The sequence below is a fragment of the Elgaria multicarinata genome, chromosome 9 (genome assembly GCF_023053635.1).
Source record: "Elgaria multicarinata webbii isolate HBS135686 ecotype San Diego chromosome 9, rElgMul1.1.pri, whole genome shotgun sequence".
NCBI classification, from domain to species: Eukaryota; Metazoa; Chordata; class Lepidosauria; order Squamata; family Anguidae; genus Elgaria; species Elgaria multicarinata.
The window spans coordinates 17,639,631-17,667,246 of NC_086179.1; the positions used below are offsets into that span (position 1 = coordinate 17,639,631).

General features: G+C 46.1%; 1 protein-coding gene across 3 annotated transcripts in view; it reads left to right on the plus strand.

The window, feature by feature from the left end:
* Window positions 1-21,442: 21,442 nt before the first annotated feature.
* EPS8 (EGFR pathway substrate 8, signaling adaptor) overlaps window positions 21,443-27,616 on the plus strand; it is a 176,353-nt gene continuing 170,179 nt past the window's right edge. For all 3 annotated transcript variants that reach the window (XM_063134846.1, XM_063134849.1, XM_063134848.1), the window contains exon 1: window positions 21,443-21,647. The gene's annotated coding sequence lies outside the window, so the exon portion shown is untranslated. The remainder of the gene's footprint in view (window positions 21,648-27,616) is intronic.

Genomic DNA, 27,616 nt, shown 5'->3' on the forward strand with positions numbered 1-27,616 from the left:
CAGATTGGCTTGAAACAGCTGCTAAGAGATCTAGTAGCAAACAGGTTTACTTATGAGTAAATGCCCCAGCCTTCTGATTCAAGTGGTGGGCTGGGAGGAATATATTGTATCTGATCCGTATAAACAGAAGAATATAATTTCCCAAGAGAGCAGCTCTAACCCACACTAAAAATCACTTATAACTATGCAATCCATCTTCAAGAGGACTTTCTATTTAAATGTAGTTTAACAAAAGAGGTTTTCCCTTCCTTTCTTCTCTAGGGGAAAAAAAACCCTCCATGTTTATTGGCACCAGCCCCAAAGGCTTGCAGCTGTTCTTGGGTTTGGGATATGTTTGTTGACTTTGTGGGTTGTGTATTATCTAATACACTGGTGGGGAAGGAATGACACAACGGATTTCTAAAGAACAAGCTCATGTGTTGAGAATAAAAAGGGCTCAGAAAAATTCCCATGAGCTACACTTTACAGAAAATAGATGTTTTTGAACTTGAGCACCCTGATAAATAAATGTGCTTGTTCTTATCTGCCACAAATGAAGGCAAATGGTTGAGTTCACATGACACGACAACCCATCCTTTGAAATAAGTTGTGCAGTGTGGGTTGTCATCAGAACAAACCACGGTGAGCCTGACAGATGTTCAGGCTCACCATGGGTTGTTCCCCTGCATCCTCCCCCTCGGTCCTCCAGCCAGCTCTGCCTGGTATCCCAAAGGGCTGGATAGTAAAACTTGCCTTGCCTACCATCAAGCCCCCCATCCCTGCTCCGTTTATGATCCCAACTGCTCCTTTCACAAACCCAGCCGCTCTGATCACAACCACGGCCTGTCCAACCACAACTAGGAGTGGGACCAGGGGACTTGGCAGGAGCCAGGGAGAGCCAGTGGCAGGGGGACTTGAAGTAGCTTGGCCGTAGAGTGATCGTGGCTGAGCTCCAAAAGAGCAGCAGGGTGGGGGTTTTTTGCCTCTCTTCCGAGCACCTTGCTGCCTGATTCCCACATCCCACAATGGGTTGCCAGGGCTGGGTTCGGAAGACACACCAACCCATCATGGGTACAACAAACCCTAGAACAAGCCATAGGTTGTTGGGGTGGCTTGTTGACCATGCACAAGCTACCCTGTGGGAATCGGTCTGGGTTCAGACAACATGACAACCCACTGTCGGTTGGCATGTCATGAGAACCCAGTCAATGCCTGCATCTCATTGAAAAGAGCTGGCATTTGCCTAGTGGCTCAGACACATCCCCTTTTCCTTGGAATGTAGATGCAAAGAGACCTTACACTTGCTTGCCTTCATTCCCAGCTGAGTGGAGTTCAGGGCCAATCTATGTGTTTGGCACGTGTTTGAACAAGCATGCTTATCACAGCCACTTTTATTTTAGAGAAAAAGCACCATTAGGCCCCCATACTGGAATGTCTTCTCAGCCTGTACTGGGGCACCACACCTGTCTTCTGCTGAAAATTCCCCCTAACTGGCTGCTATTTGCAGTAAACTGCACCTTTTTGGCTGTTATTCTAAGGGGTATTATATTAATGAACTGTTTTGGGGTCCTGTGAGAGATCTGAGAAGGAGCATGCAGAGAGGCAGATGGCACTGGAAGGGAGCCCAGAGCAAGACGGGACATGGTGCCTTAGCAAGCCTAAAAAGAGAAGAGAGTCTAAGGGTTCGATCATATCCATGTTGAGACAGAAAAAGTCCTACATCTCCCAGCATTCCCCAGCTAGCATAGGGAGAGAGAATGCTGGAAGTTGTAGGACTCTTTAACATCTCAACATGCATACTAGTCCTGATGGCTATATCCTATCTCCAGTATCCATAGAAGTAAGCCTAGATACCAGTTGTTGGGGAACATGTGTGGGAGGGTGCTGTTGCACTCATGTCCTGCTTTGTGGGTCCCTGGTCCACAGCTGGCTGGTCACTGTGTGAACAGAATGCTGGACTAGATGACCCTTGGTCTGATCCAATATGGCTCTTCTTATGTTCTTATAGGATTGCACCCTAAAGCAAGGATGGAGAACCGCAGCCCCAAGGGAGCAAAAGCTGCCCCTCCTGGGATCCCAACCCAGCTTTTCCTGGCCCCACTCCCTTTTCCCGAACCACCAATTGTTGCTGGTTTCCCTGACTTTTGTGCAGTTCCTCCCTCCCCAACCTAAAAGGGTGAAATGGCTTAGCTACCAGCAGTATCAGCTTTAAGCTGAAGTATGCTGGTATTTTGGCCTTGCCTCTCTATGCCTTTTGCCCCTGCCCTCTTTGGCCTTCAGCCCTGCCCACCACTGGAATGCAGCCCCCGAGAGCTCCTCCGAAATGGAATCCGGCTCTCGGGCTGCAAGAGTTAAAGTAGCCTTCCCCAACCTGGTGGTGCCCTTCCATCAATGTTAGGGTGACCATATGAAAAGGAGGACAGGGCTCCTGTATCTTTAACACTTGCATAGAAAAGGGAATTTCAGCAGGTGTCATTTGTATATATGGAGAACCTGGTGAAATTCTCTCATCACAACAGTTAAAGTGCAGGAGCTATACTAGAGTGACCAGATTTAAGAGGGCAGGGCACCTGCAGCTTTAACTGTTGTGATGAAGAGGAAATTTCACCAGGTTCCCCATATATAGAAATGACACCTGCTGAAATTCCCTTTTCAATACAACTGTTAAAGATACAGGAGCCCTGTCCTCCTTTTCATATGGTCACCCTAATCAATGTCAGCCAGCATAGCCAGTGGTCAGGAATCCTGGGAGTTCTACTTCAAAACAACCGGTCTTGGAAGGGTGGATTAAAGTCAAAGGAACAGCCAGGGAAAGGGTGGGACCAATAAACTGAGGAGTGAAAGGAGAAGGGTGGGGCCTTGGAAGGAGGGAGGTTTGGGTGGTTGTGGATGGGAGAAGCAGAAGATATAAGCATATCAAGTGAAACTGGAGAAAGAAGGCCAGCAAGATGGGGCTCAGCACCAGTTCCAGAGATGCTTGTGGTGGCAGCTGGAGGTGGAGAGAGGCTTAACGGAATGCTTCGTGTCCAGGCTGGGAGCTGGAGGTTTATTTATTTGATGTATATCCCGCCTTTACACTGAAAGTGGCACTCAAGGTTCTGAAAGAAAGCCCTTCACCAGGAAAAATAAGGTGGAAAGTGGCCCATAAACTATACAGGTGGAGGAATTCTGAACCACAAATGGCAGGAGCTGGCTATGGAGATATAGATCCTGTTCAGGAGACACACCAAGCCATGGTGGTTACATATTCTGAGCTTATTGTGTCATGTGAACCATGACTAATATGTCATGTGAACCATTCCTAACCGTGGTGACTACATAACCACGGTTAAACACGCTCACTAACCACTTGCTGCAAAGGGGTTAGCAACCTAACCATGGCTTAGTGTGCTGTCTGAACAGGCCCATTGTATCTTTTACTATAGCTTGGTATAATAAAGCTGATACAGTGATTCTCTCTGCTTGCTGAGTTGGATAAGATTATGGAACCCTATGACATAGAGTTGCACCCCCTTTTAGCCCCAAGACAGCAGGACCCATGTGGGGTGGGAAAGTAGCATATAAACCCACATATAAATAAAAATAGATTTTTAAAAGTGTTTCTGCTATTGGTTGCTTGTGCCAAGGCTAGGCACTGAACTGATAAAAGTGCTTCTTCCCCAGCCAAGTCAAAAGCGGAGTGAACTATTTTTGGTCATGGAAAGAATGTCCCGGAGTTATCCTGACTTTTGGCTAAGCTAATTGGCTTCATAGCCCAGATTGTCTTAAACAGATAAGCCAAGGGCTAAAGAGTCCCAAAGAATCTCTAGAGACTCTCAATTTTCAGCACTTGACAATGTTATTTACTGGGGCCAATGTTTGGGGATGAATTTTGAGGAAAATAAATGGTTTCCCATGGTCTTAGTGTCATGGGAATTTGAAAGCCATAGACTCATAACCAATGCAAGAATAATACATTTCTGGCCCAGTTCAAAAATAACTGAGTTGTTGGGAGTGGCTCTGTGGTGACAACAGCATTTCACACACTCTTCAAATGTCCCTGTTTACCAGGGGCGGCATCTCTCTCTCTTTTTCCTACTACCTGTCTCTGGTAAAACACTGACCACTGCTTTTTTTCTGTTTGGGGAGAATGCTGGTCATGACCCCCAATAGCAGCAGCCTGGACTCTGTCAGAGGGGGAGAGGAGTCCACTGGACCAGGAAGATCAGCAACAGAAGCTCTAGAAGTCCTGAACCTGGGCCTGTCAATTGGAAGCCTGTCATCCAGGAGGCAGAAACCCCTGAACTGGAACTGCCAGAGACATCATCCTCTCTGGCTGTAAAGACAGCACTTTACATCAAGGTCTTCAATGTTCCCTAGGGCCTGTTTACTAGGGCAAGCAATTAGGAAGGTGGGAACTGTATTAGAGGTAATGGGGTAGCAGGTTTGAGGACAGACATCTACCCCTTTAAGGATGACTCCATTTTTTTCTGAAGAGGGTGCAGCCCAGGAAGGGTCATGTGGGATATCCAAGAGGGATAAAAGGCCTTGCTGTGCTCCAGTTGAACACATAGTTTGCTTGGAGCTATCTGAGGGCCTGCCACTCCAGCATGGCTAAGCCATCCACAAGTACCCGTCATGCCCCATGGATTCTCTCACGTTCATGCTCACGACAGGACAAGATGGACACGTTTACAAAACTTGTTAGGGTGCCCACAGGTGCCACAAACTTTCAGCTCCTCCTTTGAGTATTTAGGGCCTGGTTCAGATTATTATCAATCAGAAAAGGAGTATGTGTAGCCCTCCAAATGCTGTTGGGCTGCAACTCCCATCAACCTTACCCACCATGGCCAATGGTGATGGGAGTTGCAGTCCATACCCCTAGTTTAGAAGATTGGAAACAAACCTGCAAATGTCCATGTGCTCCCTCTCCTCCTCCTCCCTATGCAAAAGGAGGAGGGAGAAATTCCTACTTCCACCTTACCCACATGGAGGGGGTAATGGGGAGGGGGGAAGGGTTCCTACCATAGAAGTTCCAACATGTTTTCTGCTTTCCAAAGCAAAAATAAAACTTATCTTCGGGAAATGGAGGGCTGCCATAATTTACCTCATAGTGATGGAGTTTAGTGGCTCTAATATCAGTGGGGCTGTGAATGTACTCTGGGTTTCAGTGAAACTGGTCAGAATTCCAAAGGAGCTGTCCAAGGTGGTGAATCCACTTTGAGGATATGCCTGATTTTCCTCTGGGTCCAACAAGTATCATATTGACATTAATATACTAATACAAAAAATGAAGAGTAGGAGTCACATTTGAAATTCTTAAGAATTTCCATTCTTAACAAATGTGCATTTTGAAATTCCTTCGTATTTTCCACACAAAAAATAAAATCAAAATTTATACATTTTTGCACTTTAATCAATGTGGGAATAGTGCACACTTTAGAAAAAAGAGGCATAGAAATGATTACTTTTCCTGTTCAAAATGCACACTTTCCCCATTCAAACGAACTGGAAAACATGTCGAAAACTGAAATGGGAGTGAGCCAAAATAAGCTTTGAAGTGATTTTCACAAAATTTAGTCAAGCTCAAAAATCAGTGGTTCTCCCATCTCTCCCCAAGTGACAAAATTAAGAACTATTTGACTCAATAGATTTAGGAAAAGTATTGCACAACATAAAAAGGAAAACAAACATACAGTGCAGTTCCCTAAAGAGCTAGAACTGAAATGATTATTTAAAGGAGTACTTTAATACTGTACTTTTCCCCACCTACTGCAGCTTCCCAGAGAGGAGACTCAGAGGAGCAGTTTCCAATATTTATTTGCACCCCACCTTTTCCAGATAAAAGCTCTCTTTTTGTGCATTTTTTCATAATTACGCACAAATCATAAACATCAGGGAATTCACCTGGACAGAATTTTCAGCAATCAATTGTTTAAGTTTCAAGTTATAATCTAGAAATAATATTTACTTTCCTTCTTTTGATCTATAGCACCTTTCTCTCTGAATTTTATGTTGAATACAGAAAGGTATGTTTCTTCTTTCCAAAGTATTATATCTATTTAGCTAACATCCTACTGACCTCTTTTAATCCTAAACATTGTCCCGCTGAAAGGCATTGCTTTTTCTTCCCAACCTGCTTGAAAGATAAAGACAGAGATTGAGGTGGACACCTTTCATCTTGTTGACTTAAAAATGCAAAGTCAAAATGTAACAAGATAGCTTAAAAGATGGGATGAATAAGTCAGCAAGTCGCTAGATGAAATGTTTTAGAAAAGAATTAGGCTGGAGTAAAAGAAAAAAAATCTTATTCTTAAAATAGTTTAAGAATAAATCTAACTCCTATTTTCCCTTAATATCTATGATAGGGCATGGAACACATTTTGTCTTGGGCCCAGCTCAAACGGTGTCTGAGCCAACCCCAAAATAGGCCCAGATTTTTTTGAGCAAGGAGAGTTTGCTTTTAGAACTCTTTCCTTTTCAAGCTAATTATCTCTCTCAGGCAATTGAAGTCTTTCTTTTCCTCCAATAATACTATGCATAAAAAATCCTGGCAGCTATTACCATATAAGTGATGAGTTTACAATATGTATTCATTAGAGCCATTCTCTCTCTCTCTCTCTCTCTCTCTCTCTCTCTCTGTGTGTGTGTGTGTGTGTGTGTGTGTGTGTGTGCGCGTGTGTTTAAAGATTCTAGTTTTATATTAAAACTAGGGATTTGATTGATGGCTATTAGGTGTTCCCAGTAGGTCTCCCCGCTGTTGTGGATGTGTTTACCACACATAGAAAACACTGCCAGAATCTTCTTGGCACTTCTTCTTAACATCTTGAACTATATACACTTGTAATTGTATGCACTTCGTAGAGTGTCACGTTCTACCTTGTCATAACTATATAGCAATTTACTTCTCTAACATTTGAACATAAGGAAAGGTTGCTGTTTCCCCAGTGTTATTCCCTTATCTCAAATAAGATGAGGTTTTCAGGAACTTTGCCTCACATAATCTTAAATGATTTACCAACTTCAATAATATTTTTGCATAGAATCTGGCATTGTATTTGTTTTTAGTCATAGAATCATAGAATAGTAGAGTTGGAAGGGGCCTACAAGGCCATGGAGTCCAACTCCCTGCTCAATGCAGGAATCCATCTTAAAGCATAACTGACAGATGGCTGTCCAGCTGCATCTTGAAGGCTTCTAGTGTGGGAGAGCCCATGACCTCCCTAGGTCATTGGTTCCATTGTCATACTGCTCTAACAGTCAAGAAGTTTTTCCTGATGTCCAGCTGGAATCCGGCTTCCTGTAACTTGAGCCCATTATTCCGTGTCCTGCACTCTGGGATGATTGAAAAAAGATCCCGGCCCTCCTCTGTGTGACAACCTTTGAAGTACTTGAAGAGTGCTGTCATGTCTCCTCTCAGCCTCCTCTTAGTGATTACTTCCTTAGTGTTTTGTTTCTTTTCCTGTCTCCAGGCAGCATGCTTCAAGGCCATGGATCCCTACTGGTAGGCCCTAAATAGCTTCCCCCTCTTGTAATGAGTTCTTGTCTTTAGTCCTCTTCAGACATTCAAAGAACGTGTGTGGACATAAAGCATGGGATGGGGTGGGTGGGTAGGTAAAATCAGTCCTACAAATAAAGGGTGTACTCTAGGGATGTGCTCCGCTTCTAATCGGACCAGCGAATTAGAAGCACAGCAGGGTGCTTCGCCTCCCCTTAAGGCGGAGGCGAAGAGGATTGGGGGGCCGGCAGAGCGTGGCGAAGAGGATCGAGGTGAAGGCGGATCCTTCGCCTCGATCCGGAGCTCCGCCGGAAAGGTAAGTGGGGTTTACCGGGCCCTGCTGCTGTCGCTGTCGCCCATGCGGCGACAGCAGCAGGGCCCGGTAACCCCCCCTCCTCTCCCTTACTTGCCTCCGTCCGTGGTCCCTCGGCTTCTTCAATTGAGCCCGCGGTTCAACCAGGAAGTCTAGGCCGCACGGCCCAGACTTCCCGGCTGAACTGCGTGCTCAATTGAAGAAGCCAACGGACCGCGGACGGAGGCAGGTAAGGCCCCCCTCCCCCTTGGTCCCTTACCGGGCTCTGCCGCCATCGCCGCGCAGGTGGCGACGGCAGCAGGGCCCGGTAACCCCCCCCCGCCCTCCTCTTCCGGCCTTACCTGGCACCACTCCCCTCCACTGCGGAGCTCCGATTAGGAGCCGGAGCTCCGCGGCGAAGAGGAGTGGAGTATGACCGGAGCGGAGCGGGCCGATCCAAAATTTTCGGATCGGCCCGCGGGGCGGAGCTGGGGGTCCATGCACACCCCTAGTGTACTCCTTCTGCTGCCGAATTCCATGTACAAAATCTGGCCTGGTTTACTTGTATTGATGGGCTGGGCAATATCCTTTGCTGCACCTGAGGGCAGTGGGCTGGCTTAGCAGGCAGTGCAGAGCAGGTCACGTGGTACACACAGCTCCACCCTGCAACACACCTCACTACTGCCCACCAGCATCTGCCACCTGAAGCAGCTGGCTCACTCCATCCAACAGTAGGGCTGGCCCTGTCATCTGCGCACTCAGAAGTTTAGCTTTGAGAGATCCTGGGGAGGGAGCTGAACCCTGAAGCATCACAACATGTGCAATTCACACTAACAAGGTATTAACAAGGTATTCCCAAGAGGCAAATACAGAAACCACGTAAGGCTGGTAGTTCTCCAGAGACCTGTGCCTGACGATAATGATTAACCCTAATAAAAAGGCAGAGATGATTGGAGCACTTGAGATTGTAATGGTTTTCATGTTATCATGGTACAAAGTTGGCATTCTTTGTGGTACTGGAAGTGCTAACTGGAGTTCAATGTCTCTTTCCTATCGCACCAGCTGAGCAATTAGTGTTATACTGAAATAGGCCTATGTGTACTAAGGCACAAATCTTTTTCCTCCAAAAAGGGTGTGTGTGACTTTGTGTCCTATTTTCATCATATGGCCATTGTTATTGTGAGGTGGTTGTTGTTGTTTTTAAAATCAGAACACATGTTCTTAAAACATTTTTATTTTCAGTTTTACTTTCTATCTGGATCTGACTGATTCTCTCCCTTCCTGCCCCACACCCACCAGTCTTTCTCCTTGCCCAAATTATGCCCTGCTGTAGCATTCTATATGAAATTTGTAAGAAGTAAAAGCATTCTTTTAAAATGAAAATCATCATCATCATCATCAAAAACAAGCTGTCATCCAACACCAGCAACTACAGCAAAAGATAACACAGCGTCTTCTCTCATGCAAGCGTAGCTTTTGCTTTTAATCTCCTCAAAATGTCCTCAAGATTCTTGGGCTTGCTTCCTGCTCTGACCTTGGCAATAAAACACATTTTATGATTTCACATGACTTTGCGTTGTGCTCCATCAGTTTCTCTGCTGTTCTAAAAACAAATAATCTCTTCCGCATGCTTTCTCTTCTCCCAGTACTTTCCTGCTTTTTTAACTCTTAAAAAACTAGTTCCTCTCTTTACAGACACTGCTATCCTTCCTCGAATAGTTGGGACAGAGCCGGCCCCAGGTTCAGAAAAGTGAGTCCTCTGGTGAGGCCGATCACTCTGCACCATTTTAATTTCCCACGATCCCCCAGACTGATGCTACATTAGGGGCATTGTGGGAAAAGGCTGCCTGCTGCCACACCTGAGAGCTGAAGGCAGGTACCAGAACCAGTGGCCCTGATAGCTGCTCACGGGTGCCAGGTGTTGAATCTAGGTATGATTTAGGACAGCCTTCCTCAACCTGGAGCGCTCCAGATGTGTTGGACTGCACCTCCCAGAATGCCCCAGCCTGGCTGGGGCATTCTGGGAGTTGTAGTCCAACACATCTGGAGTGCCCCAGGTTGAGGAAGGCTGATTTAGGAGATCATTGGAGGCCTTGCATGAAGAAGGACAAAGACTTCTATTGACAGAAGCTGCCACATTATAAATGAGTTGTTTCATTTTTTAAAAAAAAAGTGGCTGCCAATTCCAAGATTTGGGGGCGAGTTATACGTCTGCATTCAACAGGTCAGCCTTTCACTATTGACAGTCCCATGCCTTTACCTGTCGAATTTCTCCCCACTGCATATGCTGTTAAAAATCATAAATATTCTGTCCATTAAAACAACACGGCAGCTCCATGGGTCAAGAACGAGTTTTGCTGACCCAGGGCTGGGAAGCTGGTGAGGGCTAAGAGTCCCCTGGAACTGCTCCTTCTCTTCACCATGGCAACCTGCTTGCTCTCCTCCCTCTCGCTCAGGCCCAGGCCACAGGTGGAAGTGAGAAGGAGCATATGCCACGGCCTACTTGCTCACTGGCTCTCTGTCTGTCAAGCAAGCAAGTGCTACAATGATGAGAAAGAAGTATCTTACATAGGGTGACCATATGGAAAGGCGGACAGGGCTCCTGTATCTTTAACAGTTGTATAGAAAAGGGAATTTCAGCAGGTATCATTTGTGTATATGGGGAACCTGGTGAAATTCCCTCTTCATCACAACTGGTAAAGCTGCAGGTGCCCTGCCTAGCATGACCAGATACAAAAGAGGGCAAGGCTCCTGCAGCTTTAACGGTTGTGATGAAGAGGGAATTTCACCGATGCTGCATGAGTACAAATGACACCTGCTGAAATTCCAATTTTTATGCAACTGTTAAAGATACAGGAGCCCTGTCCTCCTTTTCATATGATCACCCTATCTTACACAAGGCCCTCAAAAACCTGGAGCCCGCACTGTTGCTAATACCTTGTTTTTCAGTTTTTATTATTGCATATTCTTTGTATAATGTGCTAACGAACTTTATTTGGGTCAGATTTTGGAGAGATATTTTGAGATATCTAACCATAAAATTGTAATCTATTTGCTTGGGCAATATAGATATCAAACTGCAAAGATTGCATGTTTTCTAACTGTAGTAATTGGCATGAGGGAAAGATTCAGTGTCTCATCAGGAAAATTCAGAACTTTAAGTTTATGAGTGATGCTATATAGATTTGTGTAATTTTGCTTATTTCAGAGATACAGAATTTAAAGTTTTTTTCTATATAATTTGAGTTAACTTTATGTAAACTTGTTAACTTTACATGTTAAATGTTTGTTTTGTGACAGTCTGTTGACTATATACTAGGGTGACCACCTGGTCAAGAGGGCAGGGCTCCTGCAGCTTTAACTGTTGCAATGAAGAGGGAATTTCACCAGGTGCTGCAGGCATACAAATGACACCTGCTGAAATTCCCTTTTCAATACAACTGTTAAAGTTACAGGAGCCCTGTCCTCCTTTCCATATGGTCACCCTATAATAGCCACTTGGCTAGCAATGAAGCTTTTCACAGCATGGAGTTAAATATGACAAATGTCTGCAGCATCAAGCTGCTCTTAAAGGCATAACTAGGTTAAAAAATTAGCAGTCCTAGCCGGGGGTGAGCTATCCAACTATGATCCAAAATGGCCTGTCCGTAAGCTATGTTGCTGCAGCCGCCACTGCATTTGCACAGGTGCTGGAAGTCCAAGTATGAACCCACAGGTGGGCCGGATTTTGTTTCAGGGCCAACAGTTGCTGACCCCTACCCTGTCTCAAGCCTCCCTCGCTTTCTCAGATTCATACAGAGAATGCTTCACCCCACATCAGCATCTAAACCCTGCCTGCTACAAAGTCTCATGAACATTGCCTGAATTATAAGATGCCCACACATGACACATGGCTTATAACAGTGTGCTCTGCTCCCCAAATCCTTCCTGCAAGGGATGACTGTAATTAAACACTGGTTTTTAAATTCACATTCCGTTCTGTGCTTTGTGAATGAATCAGCATTGAGCTGATTCATTCATTCATTGCTAATTTAATGTACAACAGGGCATTAAAAAAAATGCCTTTCAACAAGTCACAAATATACTAAATTATACAAAGAGACACAGGCCTGTATTGCACACTGAAGGAAACCGACTGATGAACAGAGCTAGAGTAAGGTCAATGCAATACAGTTTAACTCCCAGACATGTACGAATGAGAATGAAAGAGCCAGTAAATTGCTCTCCTGGAACGTCAAGATGAGTAAATGTGAAGGTTTTATTTCCTGAGTAATGTGAGATCCACTGCTGTGCAATGAATCAATCATACCTTTTTCTGTTCTAGAATCGCTAATATATTTTGATTTTTCTTCTTCAGCGGTAAAAATTCCCAGGCTGATGGCAAGCATCCGAAAAAGCAGCCTCGGCTGGATAAACCTTTGTGCCTCAGAGCTTCTCTACACACAGGAAAAATCCCACACCTTACCGCAGATGGGAGATGCCAGGTTTGAAGGCTCCCACTTGGGGAGTGGGGGGAAACTTCATTGAATACAAAAACCAGCCTAGTAGATAATCCATTGGGACAGCACCTTTCTCCTTGTTGTGTTAGTTTTCTGCTTGTTCATATGCAGGAGCCCTCAGAATTGGATATCTCTACCTGTGGCTTGAATTGTCTCTGTTTGTTCTACTGCCTCAGCATCCTACCAACTCATTCTGCTGCAGGCGTAGTAGACCAGGCCCCAGGTCTTGTCAGGGCCAGCCCAAGACATATTGCTGCCTAAGGCAAAGCTGCAAATTATCCCCCCCTTCACCCCCACCAAGTCAAGGTACATATTTTGACACCTGAGGCAGAAATCCTCCAAACCCCCTCTCCCTGGCAAGACAGTAACAATGGATTAAATAACTAACCATTTGTGCTCTTTCATAACATCCCTGTTTATTTATGTATTTATCTGAAGTAGTTTTATGCCGTTCCTCAGCCAAAAAGACTCTCAGAGTCGCTTATATATAATCAATTAAAGAAGACTGTCCCTGCCTACAGGTTTACAATCTATAAAGGCACAACACACAAGGAAAAAGGAATGGGGAGGGAAGAGGAGGGGAATTAAGTAGTCCTTCAGCAGGGCTGGTGGCCTGGCCCTGCTCTCCTTCTCAGCTCAGCCTGCTTGCATGGCTCATATAATGTCTGAGGCAGCCGCCCCACTCAGCCTAACGGTAGGGCCAGCCCTAAATCTCCTGCTTCTCACATCCAAACAAAGGCCACATCTACACCAAGCGGGATACTCCACTTTGAAAACGGATTAAAAACTATATGAGCTCCATCAGACAAGCATTTTATTGCACAGTCATTACTGGGCACTCACGGATTTTCGTGGGTCCCTCTCACAATGTCATCTGCCTCCCATGCGCTGCACCCCTTTTCTAGCCTTCTTCGTGCCACAAAAAAAAACACCCCAGTAAGTCCAACTTATCTTTAAAGACGCAAGTTGCAGTGATCTCCTCCTGCATGCAGGAGAAGCAGCGTGATCAAAACGACCCCCTGAATGGGCCAAATGCACGTTGTTTACTTCCTCTGTCGAAAGAGGAAGTAATGAGGGAGAAACGCATGGGTGGAGAAGTGAGGGTAAGCAAATGCGGTTTTCCTTGGTGTGATGATGCTCATAGTCTTTCAGCAGGGCTGGTGGCATGGCTGCTCTCCCTCAGCTCATCCTGCTGGCATGACTCATATAATGTCTAAGGCAGCTGCCCCACTCAGCCTAATGGTAGGGCCAGACCTAAGTCTCCTACAGCTCATATCCAAACAGCATAAATTCTGCAATATTCCTTCTTCTTGGAAATTTAGCAGGGTTTTGACGGCAATAATTGAGTGACTTTATTATATCTATTGCGTCTGCTGAATTGAAATGGAGAATATTTTCGAGGTGAGGTAATATAAAAGCAGCATATTCCCAATCAAGAAATAGTCTGTCAAGCTTATCTGCCCCCTCCCTCGGCTGCCCCCTCTTTCTTCAACAGAATCAGGTAAGTTGAAAGGGAATTTTTCATTTATTAGGAAACATTTTGAATTCCTCCCCAAACTGATATACCAGCTTTGTAGTCATAAAATGAAAGGAGTTAATTGAAAACTGCTCTTGTCATGCAAAGAACTCAGCACCTCTTTCACTAGAATGATTTGATTGGGCTTCTGTCACATTTAATATACATTATGTTCTTGCCACTCGTTTTCCTTCGCTCTCACAGTCAGGGGGAGGCAATCTATTGTTCCTGTTTTGCTTTTAATCATTGCAGCCATCACACTGATAACTTTACTACTATACATATCATGATTTTTAAAAATAAAACAAAATACCCAGAAACCCCAAAGCACTGCAACTGATAAGGGAAACCATTTGGGGAGAAATAAATTCCTGTGCATATATAATTAGAAGTGAGTCCCATTGAGTTCAGAGGGACTCAGGCCACAACACTTACTTGAAAGTAAGTTCCATTGAATGCAAGGGGATTTACTTCTGAGTAGACATGCATAGGACAGTGGTGTAAGGCTATAATCCTGAATAGCCTTACATCCACCCTAAGTAACTGATAACAGTGTGGTGTCGTGGTTAGAGTGTTGAGCTGAGAGTCGAGAGTTCTGGGTTCTAGTCCCCACTTGGCCATGGTAACTCACTGGGTGACTTTGGGCCAGTCACAGACTCGTGTGTGTGTGTGTGTGTGTGTGTGTGTGTGTGCGTGCGTGCGCGCGCGCACACACACACACACACACACACACACACACACTTGTGTGAAAAAGAAAGTACACCCTCTTGGAATTGTATGATTTTACATATCAGGACATAATAATAATCATCTGTTCCTTAGCAGGTCTAAAATTAGGTAAATACAACCTCAGATGAACAACAACACATGACATATTACACCGTGTCATGATTTATTTAACAGAAATAAAGCCAAAATGGAGAAGCCATGTGTGAAAAAGTAAGTACACCCTTACTGCTTCCATAGGAATTAAGATGCTAAGTAGCAGACAGGTGCTGCTAATCAAATGCCCGTGATTAATTGATCATCAGCAAGTATGACCACCTCTATAAAAGCCAAAAAAATTTCAGTCTGCTGGTCTGGAGCATCCAGGTGTGTGTTAACACAATGCAAAGGAGGAAAGACATCAGCAATTATCTTAGAGAAGCAATTGCTGCTGCCCATCAATCTGTGAAGGGTTATAAGGTCGTTTCCAAACAATTTAAAGTCCATCATTCTACAGTGAGAAAGATGATTCAAAAGTGGAAAACATTCAAGACTGTTGCCAATCTTCCCAGGAGAGGACGTCCCAGCAAAATCACCCCAAGGTCAGACCATGCAATGCTCAGAGAAATTGCAAAAAACCCAAGAGTTACATCTCAGACTCTACAGGCCTCAGTGAGCATGTTAAATGTTAAAGTTCATGACAGTACAGTTAGAAAAAGACTGAACAAGTATGGTTTATTTGGAAGGGTTGCCAGGAGAAAGCCTCTTCTCTCTAAAAAGAACATGGCAGCATGGCTTAGGTTTGCAAAGTTGCATCTGAACAAACCACAAGAGTTCTGGAACAATGTCCTTTGGACAGATGAGACCAAAGTGGAGATGTTTGGCCATAATGCACAGCGCCATGTTTGGTGAAAACCAAACACAGCATATCAGCACAAACACCTCATACCAACTGTCAAGCACAGTGATGGAGGGATGATGATTTGGGCTTGTTTTGCAGCCACAGGACCTGGGAACCTTGCAGTCATTGAGTTGACCATGAACTCCTCTGTATACCAAAGTATTCTAGAGTCAAATGTGAGGCCATCTGTCCGACAGCTAAAGCTTGGACGAAATTGGGTCATGCAACAGGACAATGATCCCAAGCACACCAGCAAATCTACAACAGAATGGCTGAAAAAGAAAAGAATCAAGGTGTTGCAATGGCCCAGTCAAAGTCCAGACCTCAACCCGATTGAAATGCTGTGGCGGGACCTTAAGAGAGCTGTGCATAAACAAATGCCCTCAAACCTCAACGAACTGAAGCAATGTTGTAAAGAAGAGTGGGCCAAAATTCCTCCACAACGATGTGAGAGACTGATAAAGTCATACAGAAAATGATTACTTCAAGTTATTGCTGCTAAAGGTGGTTCCACAAGCTACTGAATCATAAAGTGTACTTACTTTTTCACACATGGCTTCTCCATTTTGGCTTTATTTCTGTTAAATAAATCATCACACGGTGTAATATGTCATGTGTTGTTGTTCACCTGAGGTTGTATTTACCTAATTTTTAGACTTGCTAAGGAACAGATGATTGTTATTATGTCCTGATATGTAAAATCATACAACTCCAAGAGGGTGTGCTTTCTTTTTCACACGACTGTATTGTTATTATGTCCTGATATGTAAAATCATACAATTCCAAGAGGCATTCAGTACACTAGAGGCATTCAAGAGGCAGCTGGACTACCATCTGTCAGGGATGCTTTAGGGTGGATTCCTGCACTGAGCAGGGGGTTGGACTCGATGGCCTTGTAGGCCCCTTCCAACTCTGCTATTCTATGATTCTATTATTAGGGTAGCTTTAGTATATAACCTGTGTTCAAGCAGCTGATGCAATATCTTCAGAACTTTCATTAGTTTCGAACAGACATGTTCGCTAGCCTCTCAAAGCCACGTAGAACACAGTACAAAATGTCATAAGGGCCAGAAAATCCTTAATACTGTACAATATTAGAGCCTGGCTCCAAGAGAATCCTTGCTCTGTGATACAACAGTTGCAATTAGCACTGTGAACAGTGTTTTTTATTTATTACATTTTTATACCACCCAATAGCCGAAGCTCTCTGGGCAGTTCACAAAAATTAAAACCACGAGGAACATAATAAAACAACCAACAATCTAAAAACCCAAATACAAAATACAATATAAAAATGGAGGATAAAATGGAGAGGAGGAGGATTATTCTTCCTTGGGTTCCTTGGAGGAAAAAAAGGCAGGATATATACAGCACCATGTGCATTGATGGTACTGTATTAATAATAATAATAATAATAATAATAATAATAATAATAATATAAATAAAATAACACAATCCAATTCATGTCTACTCAGATGTAAGTCCCACTGAGTTTAATAGCGCTTATTTCCAGATAAGTGGGTCTATGGTTGTAGTGCAAGTTGTAAAACAGATACAAATCTGAATCTTGCCTTTGTCATGAATTCACTGGATGGCTTACTCAAGCCACTATCTTTCAACTTAAGCCTCCCATCTGTGGTTTATTGAGACAACACATGTAAAATGCTTTGGATATTCAGGCCTGGAGAAAGCCTTACTGAAGGAATCTTTAGTTCTAGCACAAATAATGACAACGTTACAGTCCCAATGATTTTCAGCTGCCCCCACTGGAGGCTGGTGGCTCCGATGTCAGTGGGGCCGTGGATCTGCTCTGGGTTCAGTCAGAACTCAAAAGGAGCTGTCCAAGGTGCGAATGGTTCTGAATGAAATCCAAAGCGGATTCGCCGCCCCACTGACATCGGAGCCATGAGCCTCCATTGACAGCCCTTCCCAACCTGGGGCAGTCCTGGTATTTTGGATGACCACTGTCATCCTTTCTGGCCATTGGTCAAGCTGTCTTGGGCCCTTCTGGAGTGAGGAACCTCTTGCAGCCAGAAGGCTCCATCCAGTTTTGAAGTCTGCCCCTGTCCATATTCCAGTGGTGGGTGTGGCCAAAGTCAAAGGGGAGGGGCCAAAGCAACAAGCATATTGTAGCTTAATGTTCTTCCTGCCAGCAACTAAGCTTTAGGAGAGGCATTTCCCACCTTTACATATGAGGAAAAACAGCTCACAAAAAATGAGAAACCACCAGTTGGTGACTTGCAAGGCCGGCCCTACTATTACACAGGTTGATGCATCTGCATCAGGCAGCGGAGCAGGAAGAGTGGCAAAGTGTGCAACCCTTCCCCTGCCCACCAGGAAGGCCCTCTATTACATCCCCGCCGACATCCATTGGGTTCTCTGGAGAGTTTCGCCTGCTGGTCTCCTGCTGTGGCAGCAAGAAAACAGCTGGCAGATTTCACTAGAATAACTTGCTTTTGTATAGCTACAAGGGCATTGTGACAAGTTGGCCGAATTCCTGAGACTTCTTGGGAGAGTTTGGCTGAGTCTCGCAAGAATCATAGAATAGCACAGTTGGAAGGGGCCTACAAGCCGATCGAGTCCAACCCCCTGCTCAATGCAGGAATCCACCCTAAAGCATCCCTGACAGATGGTTGTCCAGCTGCCTCTTGAAGGCCTCTAGTGTGGGAGAGGCCACAACCTCACCAGGCAACTGATTCCATTGTCGTACTGCTCTAACAGTCAGGAAGTTTTTCCTGATGTCCAGCTGGAATCTGGCTTCCTTTAACTAGAGCCCGTTATTCCGTGTCCTGCACTCTGGGAGGATCAAGAAGAGATCCTGGCCCTCCTCTGTGTGAGACCTTTTAAGTATTTGAAGAGTGCTATCATGTCTCCCCTCAATCTTCTCTTCTCCAGGCTAAACATGCCCAGTTCTTTCAGTCTCTCTTCATAGGGCATTGTTCCCAGACCCCTGATCATCCTGGTTGCCCTCCTCTGAACACGAGTTTGCTTGAGCTCTGGTGAGAGTTTTGCATTAGTTTTTATTGGATCCCCATGGCTGGAAACAGGCAGAAGGCACATGAGCAGGCCGGTGGGAGGGAGCGAGCAGGTGGTGGCTGCCAGCAAGCGAACAGGTGAGTAGTGGCCTCATGTGAGGGGCAAGGTATGTTGGGTCAGTCCTGATGGTTTGGGGGAAGGGGTTGTAGCAATCTGGAGAGCCATGGAGGGCCATACTGGGACCCTAGGAAGGAAAGATTCAACTCCCAGGCCCATGGTTCCTCAACCAAAATTATGCATGCTGTGGAGAATGTGGACATTTTTCTACGTCATAATACTGGAACCCATATGGGTCATCCCATTATTATTATTATTATTATTATTATTATTAATTTATATAGCACCATCAATGTATATGGTGCTGTACAGAGTAAAACAGTAAATAGCAAGACCCTGCCGCATAGGCTTACATTCTAATAAAATCATAATAAAACAATAAGGAGGGGAAGAGAATGCACCAAACAGGCACAGGGTAGGGTAAAACTAACAGTATAAAGTCAGAGCAAAATCAAGTTTTAACAGCTTTAGGAAAAAGAAAGGTTTTTAGCTGAGCTGATTGGTGGGAAATTCAGGACAGATAAATGGAAGCACTTCTTCACACAGCGCAGAGTTAAACTATGGAATTCCTTACCACAAGAAGTAGTGATGACCAATAATTTGGATGGCTTTATTAAAAGGGTGTGTGGATACATTCCTGGAGCAAAAGGCTATCACCGGCTACTAGTCCTGATGGCTAGGTGCTACCTATGGTATTGGAGGCAGTAAGCCTATATACAACATGGGTGGGAAGGTGCTATTGCATCATGCCCTGCTTGGGGGTCCCTGGTCGGCAGCTGGTTGGCCACTGTGTGAACAGAGTGCTGGGCTAGATGGATCCTCGGTCTGATCCAGCAGGGCTCTTCTTATGTTCTTAAGGCCTCAGCCAGGGGAGTGACCCAGCCAAAGGGTGATCCCATTGATGGAATGTCAGGACTCACTTGAGAGCGAAGGAGCCAGGAAGGTTCACTACAGAGCATTCTGATGGAGACCCCCGTTTCCTCTGGAGCCCATCCTGCCTGAAACCTTCTTCACGTGTTCTGCCATTGGGCTATGACCCCTCTGTCCATATCTTGTGGTAGTATATTCCAGAGTCCTTTTTCTTGTCTGTCCTGCAGCTACTGCCCATCAACTGCTCTTCCATGTCTCCCTGTTGTATTCTCTCCCTCCACATCCAATCCCCTAAATGCCTCAAGACGTTAGCCTTTTCTCATCGCAAACACGGCAATCGTTTGGGGCTGCAGTCCTATAGCCGGTTTCCTCTGAGCAAGCCCCATTGAGCTGAGGGAGGTTTCCTTTTAAATAGGCATGCATAGGTCTCTGATGAAGCGCACTACAGTATGAAAGCCCTACTGGCAGGTTCACACCTGAGGACTTCTAAGCATGAGAGGGGGTCACCACGGATAACCCCCTCTGCACATTTTTGAGATCACCTTAAACACAGCACTTTTCAGTGGGTTCAGTCCACACATTGGACTGCCCTGCAGGCAATAAGAGCTCCATCAGATGAGTGTTTTATTGTACACTCCTTACTAGGCACTCAGGGATTTTGGCTGGTTCCTCTCACGACGTCGTCTGCCTCCCGCGTGCCTCCCAGCCTTCTTCACGCTACAAAAAAACACTCCAGTAAGTCCAATTTATTTTTAAAGACAGAAGTTGCCGCTATCGTGATCAAAGCAGCCCACTGAATGGGCCAAGTGCACGTTGTTTATTTCCTCTTTCGAAAGAGGAAGTAACGCGGGACAAAGGTACAAGAAGCGACCAAAAATGATTCCCCCCTGTGCGATGACGCTCTAAGGGCAGGGAATCTCAGACCTCCATCAGACGAGCATTTTATTGCTCGCTTGTTACTGGGCACTCACCGATTTCTCAGAGGTCCCTCTTCTGAGGGCAACCAGGATGATCAGGGGTCAGGAAACAAAGCCCTATGAAGAGAGACTGAAAGAACTGGGCATGTTTAGCCTGGAGAAGAGAAGATTGAGGGGAGACATGATAGCACTCTTCAAATACTTAAAAGGTTGTCACACAGAGGAGGGCCAGGATCTCTTCTCGATCCTCCCAGAGTGCAGGACACGGAATAACGGGCTCAAGTTAAAAGAAGCCAGATTCCGGCTGGACATCAGGAAAAACTTCCTGACTGTTAGAGCAGTGCGACAATGGAATCAGTTACCTAGGGAGGTTGTGGGCTCTCCCACACTAGAGGCCTTCAAGAGGCAGCTGGACAAGTATCTGTTGGGGATGCTTTTATTATTATTATTATTATTATTATTATTATTATTATTATTTATATAGCACCATCAATGTACATGGTGCTGTACAGAGTAAAACAGTAAATAGCAAGACCCTGCTGCATAGGCTTACATTCTAATAAAATCATAATAAAACAATAAGGAGGGGAAGAGAATACACCAAACAGGCACAGGGTAGGGTAAAACTTGCAGTATAAAGTCAGAACAAAATCAAGTTTTAAAAGCTTTAGGAAAAAGAAAAGTTTTTAGCTGAGCTTTAAAAGCTGCGATTGAACTTGTAGTTTTAGGGCTTTAGGGTGGATTCCTGCATTGAGCAGGGGGTTGGACTCGATGGCCTTGTAGGCCCCTTCCAACTCTGCTATTCTATGATTCCTCATCTGCCTCTCGCGCCCCTTCTGGGCTTTCTTGCGCCGCTTGCTGCTCTCTCCTGCTGTGTGTGGGAAGCGGTATTACAACGCAGAACTGAATGGGCCTCGTGCTCCTTGACGGAGAAGCGACGCAACCTGCGTTTCTTCCTAGGCGTGATGGAGCTTTACACCAGGGGCTTCGTGCACGTATGAAGCAGCCTTAAGAACGCTGCCGCCGCCGCCGCCTTGCAAGGCTGTCTTTCTCCATCGGCAGCGCCTCGGATGGCCAGCAGAGGGAGCCGGGCTCCGCGGAAACCCCGAGCGCAGCGGCGCGGCCGAGGCGGGCACTTTGGAAGCCGGAGCTGGCGGTGTTGCTGTTGCCGCCGCACTTCGTCAGCCGAACGCGGTTCTCTCGGAGCTCCTGCTCTGCCTGCCCGGCTCTTATGCCCTGCGTGGATCAGCCCCCGGCTCTCCCGGTGCGAGTGAGCGGCAGCGCCTGGGGCAGGACCGGCGGGATTGCGTCGCCTTCCTCCTGCTGGATTCTCTCTCTGTCTCCCGCGGGAAAGCGTCTGTCTGGAGCTGAGCGAGGAGGGGAAAGCAGCGAGCCAAGGTAAGGGAGGCTCACAAAGGCAGCGTGGCAAGGCGAGCGGGGAGGACCCGCCGGCTGCCTTCCCCGGAGCCAGGGATCCCCCTCCGCCGAGATCCTTTCCCTGGTGTCCAGTCTGCCCTACGTGCGGATGGCGATGTTGAACTGCAGCCTCTATGCGCTCGTTCCGTTCCGCTGCTTCTCCCATTGCAACGGGCGCAGGCTGGAAGCTGGAGGGGGGTTTCTTGGAGGTGGGGGGGTTATTGGCAGGGAGGGAGGGTCCCGCTGGGTATTCCCAGCCCCAGCCTCGATTTAGATCCGTCGGCATCTTAGCCATGCTGTCGCCATGGCTTAAGCATGCGGCTCCGCAAAACCGTAACGTGTGAAACGGCCCTTTGGTGAGAATTTGAGGATGGGGGTCTGTCCCTCTCCCTCTCCACACACACACACAATCCTGTCTTCTCAATGTTCAGGGAGGGAAATATTAGTACAAACTACGTGTTGGTCCACTTCCCCCTCCGCTCTGTAACCTGAGCACTCAGTGGCCACACCTGTGATCTCTCTTATTCAGCTGGGTTTCTGTTAGGGGAGGTTTGTGCTTGCTGGTTTGTACTTGCTGGTTTCCATTGCTTTCTGGAGTGTGTGTGTGTATGTATGTGTGTATATATATATATTATATGATGGAGGGAATGCCCCCTCCTTTCTTTCTGCATCCCTCCCGCCTAAAACCCCCAAAGTGCCTTTCCTTTTACACCAGCCCCCACCCCTCCAGTTTATGTACAAAATGAGAAAGAGGCAAGGAAGACTGCCTAAGGTGTACGTTCTTCCTACGTTCTCGTGCTTGTTCTCCATGCTGTTCGTTCCTCAGCCTGCTTCTAACTCCGGGATAGGGATCCGTGATTGCTTACCACCAATTAACCGCACAGCCCCGTTCAACCGCAGTTGAGGCGGAGATGGGGTGATTTCTCCACCCCATTTTTAGCTTGTAGGTGAAATGTGCATGTATGAAGGTTTGTGAGGACAACACTTTCAGGTGTTGTTTATTCTGGATTAATCAGTATGATGACTGTCTGCAGTAGGGGTAAGTTAGGCCTCCTTAGTCTTGGTGGCTGTGAGCTACCTCCAGTATCTGCGGCAGTAAGCCTTTATACACTAGTTGCTGGGGAACGTGGGCGGGAGGGTGCTGTTGTGACTGTGCCCTGCTTGTGGGTTTCTGGTTGACAGCTGGTTGGCTGCCCTTGGTCTGGTCCAGCAAGGCTCTTCATAGAATCATAGAATAGTAGAGTTGGAAGGGGCCTATAAGGCCATCGAGTTCATCCCCCAGCTCAATGCAGTTCAACATCTTCTGATGTTCTCCTTATCCAGAGACACTAACCCATCTTTGCATCCCAAAACGATTTCCCCACCCCCACCCCCACCCCCACCCCACTTTCTGGTCTGGATGAAAGGGGGATTTAACTGTGGAAAAAAACCATTTTCTCATCCCTCTCAGCCTTCCTCTGTTTTTTTCTCTTGTTTTTAACTATGTTCTTACCATCTCTTTCCCCTTTCTGTTTCTACTCATCTGCTTGAAAGCTACCTGCCTAGTTAAGGTTTCAGCAGATGGAAATGGTACTGGGTTACTGCTAGGACTGAGCACCAGTACCGGCTATTCCGACTGCCCGAGAAAACCTGCAGCCACCGTACCACAGCAGGCTGAATAACTTAGGGTTGGTTACACCATAACATGCTTTTGTGCACCACTTTATGATTAGTTGAGGCTGCTTAGCACAAATGAAACACTACCACAGCCTTCTTCCACCTGGTGCTCTCCAGGTGCTTTGGATTTCAACTCCCATCTGCCCCAGCCAGCATGGCCAATGGCCAGGAATGCTGGGAGTTGTAGTGCAAAACAGCTGGCGGACACCAGGTTGGGAAAAACTGCTCTACAGGATTGCTGCCACTTGAGTTTCAACTCAGGGCTTATCTACACCAAGCAGGATATTCCACTATGAAAGTGGTATATAAAAGACAGGAGTCACACTACTGGTTTATAGTGGTAATGAAGTGCACTGACAACTGTGGGGCCCCATTGACACATCTACACCAAGCAGAATATAACACTATGAAAGTGGTATGAAAGCAGTATATGGTATGTGTCAAGGGCCCCAACACTTCAATACCACTATAAAGCAGTTGTGTGTCTCCTGCCTTTTATATACCGCTTTCATACCACTTTCATAGTGGAATATCTGCTTGGTGTAGATGCGTCCTCAGTGTTCCTACTGTGCAATCACCTTCTTTCTTCAAAGGTATTATAATTTATTAATTTCATTTCTATATTACCAAATAGCCGAAGTTCTCTGAGTAGTTCACAACAGTCCGCAGAAAATGCAGACGACATGATGCAACATTACCTAATACAACATTATGATATTTTATACGCTGAATAACTTTCCTGTACCTCTAAAGCAGCCTCACCCAACTTGGTGCCCTCCCGATAATGCGACTCCCATAATTCCTAGCCAGTATAGCCAAATTCCCACACTGCCTGGGAATTACGGGCGTTGCAATGCCAACACACCTGGAGAGCACCAGGGGAAGCAAAGCGCCACATATCTCCATGAGGGTCCCATCTTTACGGTGCCTCTTATTGGCAAGATATCCTATTAAGTGAGTTCGGAGTGGTTTTTGGCAGGGCGTCAAATAATGCACCCAGGCAGATCCAACTTCTGGGGACTTCTTCTTACGTCCAGATGTTGGACGTTTTTGTTAACCCAATTTATTTGCCTTGGCCACTTTGTGATCGATATGGGGTGGGAAAGAGAGAAGAGTAGCACGGGTGTTTGTTTTTTTAGCCATTTGGCTTTTGACCTGTTCACAAACACCCTGCAACTTCAACCTCTGGTTTCTTTATAAGTTTAAAGGTCTTGAAGTGAGTTAGGAAAATATTCTATGATTGTAGCAAGATCAGGGCCCTTGGGTAGCAAGGCTGGAAAAACCTTTGCCAGGGACCCTAGAGCCTGTGTGGTGCAGTGGGTACTGTGTTGAACTGGGACTTGGGAGATCTGGGTTCTAGCCCCCACTTGGCTATGAAGGTCACTGGGTGACTTTGGTCACTGACTTTCAGCCTACCTACCATGCAGGGTGGTTGTGATGTTAAAATGGTGAGGAGGAGGAAGATCATGTACACTGTACTGGGCTCCTTGGAGGAAAGGCAGTATCTAAATATAACAAATCATTTTAAAAAAAGAAAAGATTTTCAAACCAGAATAGGTGATCATGCATTACAGCAGTGAACAAGTTGAGTGTGTAAAACTAACTAGAATGTTGGTCGTGGCAGTGGGTTTCAGCCGCACTGCCATGTGTTGAAAGAACTGTGTGAACAGAGTGCTGGACTAGATGGACCCTTGGTCTGATCCAGCATCAGGGCACTTCTTATATTCTTATGTGTTATGCAGCTGTCTGGGCTAGCTCTTCCCTGCTATGTCTGCTGACCATGCCCCCATGTTTCCACATGTGGTTCATATGAGAAGGGCATATTTTATGTGCATATTGGTGTATATGCATGAAGTCCTCTGTACCAAGGTCCTGCCTGATGTAGGAAGGAAAGGAAAGGAACCTCTCGTGCAAGCACTGAGTCATTACTGACTCTTGGAGGGACGCCAGCTTTCGCTGACGTTTTCTTGGCAGGCTTTATAGCGGGGTGGTTTGCCATTGCCTTCCCCGGCCGTTATTACCTTTCCCCCAGCTAACTGAGTACTCATTTTACCGGCCTCAGGAGGATGGAAGGCTGAGTCGACCTAAGCCGGCTGCTTGAAACTAGCTTCCGCTAGGATTGAACTCAGGCCGTGGGGAGAGTTTCAGCTGCAGAAACTGCTGCTTTACCGCTCTGTGCCACATGAGCATAACTAAAAGCATGCTCAGGAAGCAATATGCTTCTGTGGCCGTCACGCATGCTGTGGGCATGGTGCTTGATCTCACCTTCCTTCAGTGCTCATTCGCTCAGTCCTCCTCTCACATTGTTTTAGTGTATGGGAGGGGTGGTGAACTGAACTCCCGTAATGATATTTGGGGAGCAGGATGGTGTATTGCAAGGAGTGCTGGGGGAGGCAGCATGTCTCTCTGGGTTCTGCCCGGAGACACATTGCATCCCCTTGAAGGGGTCCCTCTCGTTGGGAGCGCCCTCACCCAGGGTCAGAGACGGGGGGGGGGGATGTTTGATTGTGCAAAAACCCTCCCTGTGTCAGTGCAAAATCAGAAGATCACGGAGCAGTACATGGGCAGGCAGTATGTGGAGCACTGTATTCCACATGTAGCACTTTTGTCTGGACTAGACCAATTCCTCTGTCACCCTGACATGATGTCCCGAGTATTGCTGACATGACGAGTTGGAAATTAGCATGGATTGTGGATAGGGTGTCCATAGATTTTCTCCCTGACTGCTGTAATATCAAATAGATGCTCTGACCTGTACTGAACAATATCTTGGGTGAATTAGTATTTGTACACTGAACTGAAGGCTCGGTGTCTTTGCTTTGGTATCGGACTTGAAAATCAAAATTCCCACGCTTCCTGGCCTAGTGCTGCTGGTAAAAGATCCCAAGATGTTACCAGATACCCTTTTTAAAGGTGGGAACTCCTTTCGGGTTCTCCCAGCTGAATGGAGGCTTTTGTGATCTTGGCTTCCAAAACCGACTCTAGCAGAGTCTTGATTCTCAAGTTCGCTTGCGGCTGCCAGCCAGAAGGAAAGTCACCTGGACGGTCTTTGAACTCCAGCCCATTCTGCAGAAGGGTCATATGCTTAACTCCATCTGGATCCCTCTGATGAGGAATGGAATGAATGGCATTCCTCGCATCTCTGGGTCCTGATTTCTTTAATGTGGGGACCCTGAATGGAGTAGTCTGTCTGGGAAGGGAAGGGCCGTGGTTCAGGGGTGCTTTGTAAGCAGAAGGTTCCAAGTTATAATTTTGGCATCTCCAGGTAGGGCTGGGAAAACTCCTGGAGAGCCATTGCTGCCAGTCAGTGTCAGCAATGCTGGGCTAGATGGACCCATGGTCTGACTCAGTATAAGGGATCTTCCTATGTTTCTACATCTGGCCCACTTGCCTATAAGGCTCAAAGCTGGTCAGGAAAGCACTTAATTTCTGGGAATCCTCCATTCCAGTCCCTCATTGCCTAAAGTCTTGTGACACATTCAGAAAAAAAAATCAAGTGCTAAAGCTTTTGTTGGGCTGGGCCATTTTAGGTTGCATAAGACATCCTGTGCACCTGGGCTTCTTCATTTTGCATTGAAAACACAAAATGTTGCATTGCGGAATGCTCTTCGTTCAGGATTCCAGCCACTCCATCCCAGTCCCCCCCCCCACTCTCCGGTTTTTCTAGTCAACCAAGATTTCTTGGCCACTGAGCATCTTTAGTCTGCATTAAGGGCACAATCCTGTGCATATTCAGGCAGGAAAAAAGTCCTATGACTCCCAATGCTGGGAATTGTAGGACCTTTGCCTGTCTAAACATGCGTAGGAGTGTGCCCTGAGTTGTTTTCATCTCTCCCTCGCCCCTCTGGTCCCCCACCGCCCCGGGCAAAGTTCTTTTGTATACTTCTGTAAACCTTTGGTTTTCCCCAAGCCAGATGATAGATTCCTCTTGTATGTAGGTGGCATAGTTTTGGCTGTATATGCAATGGCACGCACAGGCTGAACATTGGAAATAGAGAGAAATATGTGAGTTGCACGTTTCTTTACTGAGTATCCTCTAATCCAGGGCACAGGGAACGTGTGGTCCTCCAAAAGTTAGTGGACTGCAAGTCCCATAAGCCCTAGCTGGCATAGCTGATAGTGATGGATGATGGGAGTTGCAGTCCAACAGAACCTGCAGGGGCCCATGTTTCCCGTCTTATTCAAGTTGAGGGAGTAGAATCATTTTCATTTTCACTGCTGAGAAACAACCAAAACAAGGGAGTTCCAACTTTTGCCATTTTTCAACTCAGAACTTTATTTCACTATAGAGCTGT